This window comes from Struthio camelus, chromosome 20 (genome assembly GCF_040807025.1).
Source record: "Struthio camelus isolate bStrCam1 chromosome 20, bStrCam1.hap1, whole genome shotgun sequence".
NCBI lineage: Eukaryota > Metazoa > Chordata > Aves > Struthioniformes > Struthionidae > Struthio > Struthio camelus.
The window spans coordinates 13,744,356-13,757,645 of record NC_090961.1 but is presented as its reverse complement, the minus strand read 5'-3'; positions in this window follow the sequence as shown (position 1 = coordinate 13,757,645).

Genomic DNA, 13,290 nt, shown 5'->3' with positions numbered 1-13,290 from the left:
ATCCTGCAGCTGGTAGCTGCATCTGGCTGCTCCTCCAGAAAATGTGCTGGGGGTTCATGTTCCTCAGGTGGTGCTTTGATGTTATTAGCATTATTTCTTTTCAAGCAAACCACATTGGAGGTGGTGCCCATGACTGTGGGCAGCTTGCAGCTGTGGTGGTGATGCCTTGTAGCACCTCTGTAGTTACACTGAGATCTCAAGGGGACCTGTGCCTGGCAGGGTGCCCCATGACACACATGCCTCTGCCCTGCACCAAGGGTGGCAATACCCATGCTGGGCAAAGTGAGGGGCCCAGCAGAGGCAGGAGGTAACTTCTTTTGTCCATTAGGTGCATGAGAGCTTCTGGGCAGCATAGCTCTGGCCATGAGCTGAGACCTCCCTCCTTACACCCTACAGAGACTGACCTGCTCCCCTGGGCCCTGTGGGCTGCTGCTTTAGTGCTCAGCACCAACACAGAGGGCTCTGCCTGCTGCTGGGCACTTCTGGGGGGGAACAAACACCAGTGTGCTCCGGAGGATCTCTGTGGCTGCAGGAATGTCCTCTCTATGCCACCACCCTCCTCCTGGTACAGTAGGAGCAAGGCTGTCGAGGGTGCCTGTGCCAAGCCTCCAGGGCTCGGGAGAGGGATCTTTGCAGCGGTCTCTTTCAAGTGGCAGCAGCAGCAAGTCCCAGACAGGGCAAGGAGGGGGTTGATAGTTGCCCGCAGTTACTCTGTTTCACGCTCTCCTTTGATGTGAACTCTGTGAGGTCTTTTAAAGGAAAGAGAGGTTCATTGTCCAAGCTCAATGCCCCTCTGTACACGGAGCCCTAAGCAGCTCTGCCACAGCCCTTGTGCTGGGGCCTACTTCTGGTGGAGAGGAATGGCCTGTCCACCAGAGGCGGGGGCAGCACTGGCCTCATGCCTACTTCCCTGCAGCACTGCTGCTGCCTAAATGCTCCTGGCGGTGGGATTGCCTTCCTGAGGATGGGGTTCTTCCTGCCAGGGATCAGGGTTACCCTGCAGGGAAGCAGAGCTGGGAGCTGCAGGGCAAGGCTCTACGGTCTCTGACCATCCAGCAGCATGCCCTGGCCATGTGTCTCCTGGCTCCCTGACGAGTCTAGTCCATGCCTAATCCTCACCTGCATGCCTGGGGCCATGGCTTCTTTGTTCCCATTATCTGTGTTTGGTGGTTTCTTTGCAATTCAGCAGTACAGTTGCTGGGCCAGGAGCCATGAGACCTGGGAGTTATCCTTAGGTCTGTAAGTGATTCATGGGGTGACGGGGACAAATTCCCTTCTGTTTAGGCTATGTTCCCTTTAGAGCCTCTCACTATGGTTTCACAGGTCTAGCGAAAGCATGTTCAGGGACTCTGATGTCATCTGAATATCACTGCATGCACTCCAATAGACTGAATCACCCAGAGCAGGTCTCAGCTGCCACTACCTATGGCAGCTCTGGAGCTGCTGAACCACTTCAGTTCAGCCCCTTTATGCTTGAGGTTGTGAAGATCAAGGTGCAACAACAGGTAGTCAACATTCAAGTCTCAGCATGTTTGTCACAGGCCCCAGAGGGCTGGCTTCATGGTGTTGCCTGCTCTGGGGTGAGGCCACTTCATCGCCGTGCTGGAGCCTGGTGATGAGATGCTGTTATCGGGAGCAGGGTGTCTGCAAAAGGATGCACTTGGTGCACTTAGCCTTTACTTGGGCTGTGAATAGGGTTGTGGGGAAACACATCTGGCACCTGAGCTGCCCCAGGGCATCTGGGATCTCATCCTCTTTCTCTCTCAGTGATGTGGTTTGGGAAGGATTCAGTCACTCAGGTCTATTTGTAGCTTCTCTGCCTGTGCTTGCTTCCATGCCCTTCTCACGCCCCCTGAGACTGGGCTAGGTGCCCGTCTAACCCTCCTTGGAGAAGGGACGCTCTCACAGCAAAGCAATTATTTCAAATGCCAGCAAGAACAGCCACACTACAGGCCCCCAGCCTGTACATTTTGTTTTTTTTTTTTTCTTCCCTGACAAACAGTTGCTCTTTGCCCACAGACCTCTCTTACTGCCCTGGGCAGTTTGCAGTAGCACAGCAGTTCCAGTGCTCGGTGTGCACTGTTGCACTGCCCACATTTTGTGCCTGCTGTCCTGCTCTTGTCCGTATTTCGGCTAAAGTGAATCACTTGGAGAAGAGCTGAAGACATGATGATCTGGAGAAGCCCCTAGTTCCCAGGGCAGTGAGTTGGTCGCCCGCACTAACCCACGTCCCCTGGAGCAGGTGCCAGGCTGTGCAATGAGTGCCTGCCTACTGCTGCCGGCACACTTGCTCTCTTTCAAGTAGCTGAAGAGTTTTTTGGCAACTGGTGTTTCTCCAGCTGGACAGACCTGCGAACTGACATGCAGTCACTTCTCACTCATCGGCTTGGTGTCTCATTGTAAGGTGTTTTCTCCAGCCCTAAATCCTCTCTGTGCCTTGTTACTGCTGCATGCTCCAGCCCTGCCTGAATCTCGGGCTCCATCTGGCCAGGGCTTTTCTGCTTTCAGCAGATGTAAAACTGCCTCCCTTCTGCTGCATTAACAGTGCTTTGCCATGTGTGCTCATTGCTCCTCTTACCTGATTGCTGCTTGACTGACTACGTGGGATGGTTTCATATTTTTCTGCTGCTTGAGGCTCAGCAGAGCAAAGTTCTGGAGGCTCCCAGGCTGTGAGGGACCAGTTCTCCCTCACTTCTGCTGGTATAAATCAGAGGCATCAAGGATACAATGAGGCAAGGAGGCTTGCTCCTGCTCTGTGGGTGAGCCAGTGCCTTTGCTACCCCATCCCAGCTCATTCCCACAGCAGGCGGCTCAGGGCTTGTGCCATGGCTGTGCCAGGTGTCCCCATGGTGGTCATTGCTGGGGCATCAAGCACCAGTGACAACCATCCTGGACTCAGCTCCAAGCTCTTCCAGCTCTCTAGCAGGTCCGATGGATCTTGCTGGGGCCGCGAACCCCAGCCTGGCCCATGTGCTCACCGCTGCCTTTGCAATGGAGCCTTTTCCAAGGTACAGTTTATTGAAGCCAGATGCTCCCTTCCCAGAGAAACCTGGAGTGATGGGAGGAGAAGGAGAGGGTGGGGTTCCCAAAATTCCTGGTTTGCTCTGCAGCTGCATGCCGTGGGGACCATGACATTATCCTCCCCATTACATAAAGATGCAGCTGCATCTGGCGGATGTCCACATCATTTTTCTCCCCCATGCTCTGTGAGGAGCAGCTGTCAAGAATCAGACCAGGCCTGACTGGTCCTTTGAAAAGTGCACGCAGAGTGAGGATAGGGCTGCCCAGGAAGCATGCCCCGCAGAGCATGGCCCTGGGTGATGGCCCAGGGGTCCCTTTAGGCCCAAAGGGTTTCCTCACAAGACTTCCCTGCTGCCACAGTTCAGATACTGCCCTGCATGAGCAGCACCCAGGTCCCTGGATGCCTGGGCGAGGACTTTTCCTACAAGCGCAGTGAGCATGACGTGGAGCAAAGGGATGAATCCTGGGTGTCAGACATGCTCGCAGCTGGCCATGGATGCTGGTGTGGTGGAGGTGCACCCCTCCTTCTGCTGGGCCATCAGGACAGCTCTGATCACTCCTAAGAGAGGGGCTCCCTTTGGTGCACCGAGCAGTGCCGTGCACGCAGGTGTGCACAGGCAAGTAACATTAGGGTGGAAATGGGTGCATTAGCAGCGAGTGTGCCTGCCTGAAGGAGAGGCTGTAGCCACCTCCCAGCTAGAGATCAAAATCCATCTGCTTGATGATGCCATTTAGCTGCTATGCCTCAATTTCTCCAGCTGTAAAAAAGGGCTGGGTATGCTGACCATGGCAGGAAAGCCTAGGCTTCTCCACACCTAGGTAATTTGAACAACTGAGTGATTTTCCTTCATTTATTTACTGAACCGGTGCTCTCTCACTAACCTAGAGAAGTCCGGCTCTGCCAGGCCATTGGCAGGAGGTGCCAGATCGGACCTTGCTTGGGGCAACCAGCAGCTTTGGAAGCAGCACAGCATTTTCTCAGGTGTTTGCATAGCCCACATGGAGCTCAATCCTGTGCTCCCGCAGATACAGAGACCAGGCAGCGAGGACACGCGGGCCAGAGCCCGGAGCAGCGAGCCCCTGCTGCCCTGCAGCTGCCTGCGGGGCATGGGCCCTGGCCTCCTACTCTGGTCGGACCCTCCCTCCACAGCCTGGGGAAGGTTTCTGTCATCATATAGATCTCTGTGAGCAGATACGTTTGATTTCTTTTGACTGCTGAAACCATTTAGTCTCCAGCCCTTGAATGAAGCCTGTGAGGTGTCTACAAGTCCAAGGAGAGTCCGTTAAAACCTGGGCAATTCTGCGACGGAAGAGATCAAATGAAACCCTAATCCAGTCGCTCCCTTATTAAACGTGTGTGATAATTGTGCGGGATGATTCCCACCCCCATGCCGTTAAGCACCCCTCGATGGTAAAATAATTATTTGTATTTAGCACTGTGGATCCTCTGGGAGTGCTGCTGATAAGGAAAAGCTGAAGAGACGCACAGGATAAGTCCTTTCATGAGGAAATGACTCACACGGCGGGGAAAGGCCGAGCACACTCTGGCAGTGCAGGGCGCGCAGAGGGTTTTACCCCAACGCACGGTGCGGGGGAAAGCACGGGGGATACCATTGCTGCAGGGCAGTGAACTGCGCGGCACAGGCTTCGGGCTAGCGTACCTCACTCCTAGCCTCCTTTTTCCACCTGGAAATAAGCCCCTGGCACAATTTGAAGGCTTCATTTGCCCATCTGTGGCGTGAAAAGTCCCAGCAAGGCTGTAGGGCTGGATCTGGGCAGGAAGCTTCAACTTCCACCAAGTTCCCAGGAAATGCTCGGGCTGACTCTTAATTTTGCAGTGAAGCGGCACCTGCGGCAGGCCCCGAGCCAGCGCCGAGCTGCATGGGCAGGGCATGCATGGCTGCTGCAGCTTGCGGTGTTTGTGTCCGGCTGCTGCACTGCTGTGGCGAGGAGCTGGGCTGGGGCTGCCCCATGGCATGGTTGTTTCATTGGTGTCATGAATTGCATCCAGCCTGGGCAGGTCGGTTCGGGTAGCGTACAGCTGGGGACGTCTGGGTGGCAGCATGGATGAGAAGGACAGGTAGCATCAGTGCTAAGGATGTGCCGGGTGCAGCGGGGAGCATCGAGGGACACGATGCCGACATCCAGGTGCCCGCGCTCTGCGACAGCCCCGGCTCGGGCTGCGGGAGGATGCAGCCAGGTCATGTGGCCCTTCCTCTGCCTGGGACCCCCCAGGAGGCAGAAGGGAGCCAAATGATCCCCAACCCAGGGACCCCGGGTGATGGGCAGCCACCAGTTATCCAGACTCCGTGGCCAGATATCCCCCCTAATAACTGCTTAACCCTCGCAGGGATTAAAAACCTGCCAACAACCAATTCATCGTCTCCAGCAAGGAGGAAACCAGAGGATGTCCAAGGGCCAGTGCCCCTGGTCCTCAATGTTAGGGTGATCCTGGCTGGACCTGGGGACACACGTGTCTCGATGCTGATGAGCCCCATGGGGTGAGTGAAATCAAGGGGAAAAGAGCAGGGCGACTGAATCAGCTCAGTCTGCAGTAAATTACTTTTTCTCCTCAGCCAAGTCTTGTGCTGAATTTTGCTGCATTTAATTTCCTCGCATACACTGCACGGCTGCCAAACCATACCTGCTTTTTCCATCCCTGCTGACAGCGGCTGGATTTGGGCCGTGCTGAGCGGTTCCCACGGGGGACGCTCGAGGTGTCTGTGTCTCCGGACACGCAGCCCTCCTGCCCCCACCACCTGGGCTGGCTTCCCCGCACTCACGTCTGGCCCTGGGGAGCGCGTGAGCACCTCGGCAGCTGCTTGGGGAGATGGGTCTGATTCCCTCTGCCACACGCCCTGTCCACGCGCGGTGCATTTGAGGAAACTGAACAGCCTGGCAGAGAAAAAGTGGTACCTCTTGACAGAATAGCTCACTCTTTTTTACCTCGACTCAGGTTGCAATTGGCTTTTTTGATGTCTTGATCAAGCCAAGAAATTTGTTTTTGAGAATAACAAACGAGTTCTGGTCAAACTGGAAAAGAGAGACACTTTTTTTTTTTCCTATTGACTTAACAAACAAAAGGCATCACCTCAGCCCCCAAGATTTTGTTTAGCCCCAAATGAAAATGCTTCATATTGTTTTGAAATCATTTCTGGCTTTTTAAATGAGTTATTTTTCTGCTATATTTCAGGTCACTTCAAATGAAAACACCATTTCTAACTGACATATAGAGAAATGGTCCTATTCCAGCACTTCTGGAATGAGCTCTTCCATGCAGGACACACTGACTTTTTGGGCATGCTTCCAAAATCTTCATTAGGTCTTTGTTAGATCTGCTGAACCCTCCACTAGTACTGGGGCATAAACATTTTGCTGGTGAGACCTGGTGAGACACAACCTCTCTGGTGGTCCCACCTTATCTGCTATTCCTGAAAGAAGTGCCAGCTCGCGCACCACTGTGTGCGACCAGGCCCAAGAGCTGCTCCTGAGTTTCAGCTTGGCAACGACTCTGATCTCCAGTTCTCCCGGTCCCCAGCGAGGGATGTGCCAGCTCCCCTGTTCCACACCAGCTCACATGGAGAAGGACAGTGCCAGCTTGGAAACACCTCAGCTGCTTTAGGCATTAAGCTAATAATATAATAATCTAATGATTTAAGTAGTAAATATTTAATCTTGACAGCTTAGCAAGAGAGTAATCTGGGGTGGGGGGGGTGGTAGAGACATTTCAGCACTGATGCTCCTGCACAGATGGAAACGCTTGCCAGGTTGTGGCCATGTGGCTGATTGGAGCCACCAGCAGGAGAAGGTGGCCTTTGCTCCGCGCCAGCTGTCAGGCTCGTCCTGCAGAGGCCGAGGGGGTACAACAGCCGGGAAACACCCTCCATCAGGCTGAGGCAAAGGTTTGACTCTGGCCTCCCTGCAGCATTGAGGACGACATCTGCCTCCACAGAGGCACATGGGCCCTGCTGCTGAGGTGGCTGGAGGCTTGCCACCGATTTTGGCCAGGCCATGCCGTTTGCCAGCTGGAGTCAAGCAAAGAGACAACTTCCTTCCCTTCCGGCTTTCCCTGATTGACATCACCCAGATCACTCGCCTGGGACTGTCCAGGCTTATTTTCACTTTTCCGTCCAAAATCCTAAGGGGGTTTTCCAGCCAAGCCATTTTTAACATTTTCTTCTGATGAGTAGGCTGTTGAGCTCTTGCCAGCTCCCAGAAAGTCATAAATGTCCCCAGGCCTACTAAACCCATGAAATTAGCAAAAAAAAAAAAAAAAGGAAAAAAAAGCAGTTTCTATAAACAATATATTTAGGAGAGGACTTCTATTTCCCTCCAGGATCTTAAAGCCTTTATCAGTCCCATCTCCAAGCTTTCCTCTGCAGCCAGGGGGGCTGAAAATGTAACACTCTTCTTTAATGGAAGCCTAATCTTAGGTAACCAAAGGAGCCAGAAAAATGCAAAATATTGTGTGAAACTTTCTTCAGCTGAGAAGATGGGCAAGGCCATTGGGTCGTTACAGCTGCCAGGTTGAGAGTAGCTCTCTGGGCAGTATCTGACACCGATGGAAATGACCTGAACAAGTTCATGCCACCTGCTAGAGTGTGGCTAGCTCCAGTCTGTCAGCAAGGTCTCCTGATGGATTTGTCTTATATCTCCTTAACAGGTGTGGCTGTATGGTTGGCCTCAGGCCACGGGCTCTTCTCCACCCTTGTAGAGGTCTGAGCTTACCCACCACGCTGCCCTGGTGGTGCTGATCTGGCCCCAGACCTGGCCTCTCAGCTCCATTCTCCATTAGTTTTGTAAGAATTTCCATCATTTTCCCAGTGCAGAGAGTTGCTTTTCCCGGTTTAATTTCCATTGGGATTGGGGTGATTTACTCCCTTGGTTACATGTGGCAGGCTCCAGGGTGCAGATTTTTGGGACAGGACCTGTTCCTACAGGTTCTCTGCCAGGGTGTCTGACAGACAGGACCCTGTGCTTCTGGGCCAGTTCCCATCCTGGGCAGACCTGGCAAACCAGGCTGGCACCCATCTCCCTGCAGCAGGGGGGCCAGAGGCAGCCCTGTTTGTAGCCTGGCCAAAATGTGCATGTCATGCCTGCCCACTGTGAGTGCTCAAGAGCTGCAAGGTGCTCCAGTGCATCCTGTGAGTGCATGAAAAAACCCCCCGACAGTGAGCTGCCTGCTCACAGACCAGCAGACACAGGGCTGCCTGCAGGAAGATGCCAGCACAGACATCAGTGTGACAATGTTCGCTGGCACTGGTCTGCATAGACACCCAGGAACATGGATGCCAAGGAAGAGAAGGCCTCCTGCCATGGGCACACACACACCAGCACAGCCATGTGAGTGCACTCCAGGTCCGTGCTCGCACCGCACCAAGCTATCTTTCCAGTGCTGCACACTATGACCATGCTCGTACCGTACCAAACTGTCCTCCTGGCCCCGCACACCATGTCCCCACACCTTCATCGCTCATTTGCTGGCTCTCTGGCAATGTAAAGAGGAAATTGCTCTGTGCAATAAACTGTTGTGGTTTTGCAACGCTCCATCTGCCCCCAGCACCCCACACGCACTCCCACATTGGATGTGTCATATTACCCTTCCCTCCCTGGCTGGGTGAGTGCGTTTGTGCACGGTGAGCTGGGACAAATCGTCCTGGCTGTGAGGCTGTAAGGAGCTACCTCATCCTGCAGGAGCCTGGGAAAATAAGGCCGGGTATAAAATTAGCTGGAGCTTTTACCAACTGGATTTTATTTTTAAATACAGTGGAAAATACATCCCTGGACAGAAAAATCAAGAGGTCTGGACCAGCCAGCAGCCTGTGGGACTGAAGGGGCATACCTTGATCCCAGCAGCGGACATCTCGCTCATTCCTTAGAGTAAGGAGCTGTGTGCCGGGACTGGGACCCCCACAGAGCAGCCAAAGCACCTCCTTGGGGCAGCCCATCAGCAAATCCCCTGCGGAGTCCTAGCTGGGCTTTCCTGGCAATGTCCCTTTTAACCCTGATGAGATACTCTCGACGTACAAGGGAGGCAGATGGGGTGCATGAGGGCTGGACATGCTTGAGCGAGTCTTTTCTTCTCACATGTTGCAGTGAGCTCTTGTGGGCAGGTGTGTTTAATGTCCGCAGGTGTGGCTGCATGCATGCACCAGGACACACTACTGTGAGCTTTTTGTAAACAGCAATTCTTCCTTTTCTAGCCAGTCCCCGAAGCTGGTGCTCAGGTTTCATGCTGGTAAACACCTGTGGATGGGCTCAGCCCTGGGCAGCACAGAATGGCTTGAGCCCCAGCCGACGCCGCACACAGTGGCAGGGTTTGCCCCTGGAGTGATGTGTTCAGTGGTCCAGTCCCATGCAGAGAGTAACCAGACATATGGGGCCAGTGGGACATGGCTGCTGCATTATCTCTCCGAGCCCCAACCCTGCATCAGGCTGCTTCAGCCCACAGGCTGCGCTCAGCTGGGAAGTGGGACCAGGCGTGCCCTGGGGGGGATCAGTCACCCCATGCCCCTTTCTGCTCTCCTGCCCTGCTCTGGGAAGATGGAGCAGTGAAAATCACTGCCCTTAACTAGGGAAATGACTTGTCTGGGGGTAATGGAAGAGAAGTGGGCAGTGGGGGTGGTGTTTGGGGACATATGCAGTGAAGGGGGAGTTCCCCGTGGAACGTTCCCCAGTCTTGTCCCCAAGCAGTGCCCTGTCTGCAAACATTTTCATGACCCTAGGATCACTGGTTAATATAGGCTAGAAGGGACCTCTGTGAGGAATGTCTGAGCAGGTGGAGACCCTCCACCCAGAAAAGACACAACTGAGGGGGGTCAGTGTACTCAGGACTGTCCTGTAAAGGCTCAAGAGGGCCTGAATCACCATCTCGTCCCGCAGAACAAGGGGCGTCAGATGAAGCATGTGGGAGTCAGGTCCAAAATAACCTAAAGAAGGCAGTTCTTCATGCCAGGGTAGCAAAAGCTGCTTATTGAAGGATGCTGCTGATATGGCTGCCCGCACACCAGTTTTCTGGGGGCATGATGTGAAAATGCAGTTTGGACTAAGGGTGGGAAGACAAAGCACATCCCGCTCAGCTGAAGTTGGACCAGGCCCTGGTGCTACATGTAGCTCCAACAAACAAAGCTGCACTCAAAGGTTTTTTTCTGCTTTGGGATGTGGGAAGGACTGGAAATATGCCTTTTGGTCCCTGGGGCAGTGTCCCTTTAAATAGAGACAATAACCATCTATCAAAAAGAAACTCTGTTGTTAGGGTGAGAAATCACAATACTGAAGTTAGAGCACTGAGATACTGGTTTATGTCACGGCATACGGTTAAATTTAGCCATTGCAAAATTGCACAGCAGGGCCAAGAAGGGGCTGCTTCTTGCCCATGTGGACCTCCTGCCCAACCGACACATGGCTCTGCTTCTTCGAGCCCCACATGCTGGTCTGTGCCCAGCATCCAGCTATGTGAGCTGACCAGACGCTGTTTTCCCTGCTGGTGTTGGAAAAGGGTGGGAAAAGGGAACGCTGCAGCTGGGAATCCAGATGAGATCCCTCACCAGTAAGGAGCTTTCCCCAGAAGGGCTCTCTGGCCATGGCATAGGGAGGAAATGGGATGCTGTGGGACAGCTTTCCTGGCTCTCCCCAACCTCATGAGGAAGTCATCAGGAAGCCCCAGGCTGCATTTAAGTCCAATTTCTATTAAAGTGCTGCCAAAGAAGAGGAGAGACCTCCTCCTTTCCCTGGGATTGGATTCTCAGTGAGAGAGCTTGGACCAGCCAAGCGCAGTTTGATGCCAAAGATTTGAATGGCCCCCTGGGAAAGGACTGCTTTCCAACCATAGTGCTGTGCTCCAGAATCCAGAGATGTGATTATGCATCTGGCAAGTGGGAACCCTCCAAGGGATGCTGTGGGTCTGCAAAACTGACTACGCTCATTAAAGTGACACAAAATGACCTTGCTGCTAGCAGCTCAAAATGGGATTGGGCTGGACTGACACTTTCCTGCAGCTTTTCTTTGAGCTAAGAAAAGAGGTTCTGGAGCAGTGTCATGTTGCTGAGCCTGGAGTACGTAGCCCAAATAGCTGTAGGATCACGATGGGAAAGTGGCTAATGTGCTAACAGAGGTGCTCTTACCTCCTGACCTTGGCTACTGTGGTGCCCTGGGAGGGCAGCAAACACACAAGGCCTCCTCTTTGAGTAAAACGTTGATTTGATCCCTAAACACTTTTAGGGACTTGAAGGAATCCCAGAACAGAGAGTTTCTCTGCCATGGGCAACAGCAATAATAAAAGATCAAATTCACTGCATGAGTGAGATAAAGGAGTGGGCTAACACAAACCATGCCTCTCCAGGTTAGTCAAATTCTCCTTACAGGTCAATGCAATGGCTATGAATGGAGAAACAACCCATTTTGACCAAGGGGCAAAATCCTTCGTGGATTTGGGTTAAATGGCATAAAAGACTGCTTGAAGTCAGAAGCTGCTATGGGGATGAGGGAAGAGTGGGCTGCTGGATTCCCTCCCACCCCAAGCGGAAGAGTTATCGCTGTGGGCATTGACCCTCTTCCACCACGAGCACTTCTGTAGGTCCTGCTTTCCCAGGCACTGCTCAGGGAGGGGGCACTTCCAGCGGTTCCAGAGCTGCTTCATGACAGTCCCATCCTCACCTCAAGCCCCTCTGATGCTCTGAACCTGGACTGCTCCTGCTTGCTCAGGCCAGCACTTAGGGACTTGCCAGGCTGGGGAGCTAGGGAAAGACTGTGCAGTGGACGGGCATTGTGGCATGCTGTAAGCTGCCCAGTACACTGCTCCAATGAGCCTTACTGCCCCCAAAACCCTGCTAGATAGCTCACCTTCTGCACATGTGACTGCTCACTGATGCTGGCAACAACGTAAGCATGGGGCATGGGGCTCTTGGTGGTGAGCAGAGATACTCATAATGTGGTTTTCCCACTTATGACAGCAGGCTCTGTGTAGGATTGGCCAGTTTTAACAAAAATAGGTAACAGCTGCCTGCTTTATGCCAAGCAAAATGTAATTTCCATCTCCATCTTGCCAACTCTAACCCACACTGCAAGGGAAGAGCTCTGTATTGCAGCTGTCCTGTCCCTCAGATCTTGCTGAGGACAGAGATCAGCTATTACTTCCTTGCTAATGCAGTGTGCAAGGTGGCAACTTGGGCCGGTGGCATCTGCTTGCTCCCTGCCATGGATCTGCTCACCTTCCTCCCTTCCCTTTAATCTGTGCTGTTTGCTCTTGTCCATATGTCCTGTCCGACAGGTTTAGGGAAACACGAGCCAGAGAAAGCTGCGGCAAGGGAACACAGCACGGTTTCCACGCAGGCTGATGCTCAGCTGGATTCAGATAGCTGAAGCAGCCAAAAACTGCTCAGCTGTGACTCAAGACCTGCTGCAGTGTGGGACAGATCTGAATGGGGAGCTGCTATTCTGAGAAAGCTCCACTGATTTGGCTGCAGGGATGGAGCACTGCAGGGTCCTGTTTTGGGAACCCCTTCCCCAGGGCACAGAGAGGTGAGAGAAGAGGTCAGGGCAGGGATGCAGACAGCTGCACAGAGCTGGCAGGCTGAAAACGCTCCCATGGGTCTTCACACGCAGGCATGTGGCTCCTGCGTGAGCCACAATGACGGGGAAGAATGTTGTGCCGATGGGTTTCATGCCTTGTGATGGGATCCACAGCCTCGTAACCAGGAAAATGGGCCTTGCAAAGCCCTCTGCAAGAACTCTCATCTCACAGTTCCAGGGCAGAAAGCACCACACCTTCCAGGCCAAACTAGTGTGAAGACCTGCAAACTTCTTTCTGCAATGTGTCCTGTGCACACCATGCAAGTGAGAACCTTGTGGCTAGATGGCTTCCTGCTCTCATTTGCTCTCTGCCCCAATGTCATGAGAAGGCTCTCTGTGAGGCAATCTGCCTTCTGCAAAACTGGGGATGCTTTTTCTGAAAAGCACCTGCCATTTCCTGATATCAGAGAAGGCAATGCAAAGCACTGAGGGGGGCATGGGGAGCTGCTCCTCAAAGCACAAAGGTCCTGCAAACCTACCGAAAGAGCCTGTCCTCCTGGCACTGCACAGTGCCAGGGAACCGTCTGTATGAGGCATTGCAGAGACAGGCCTGGGAAACAGATGATATAAAAGGTTTTAGAAATGAAGGCAAGAAAGGAGACTTGTACTTGGCTTTGTTCTACCCCTTCCAGGCATGTCTCCTCGCCAAGAGGGAGATTTTAGCCTTGAATACACTGGTATCGTTCCAGCACCTGAGTG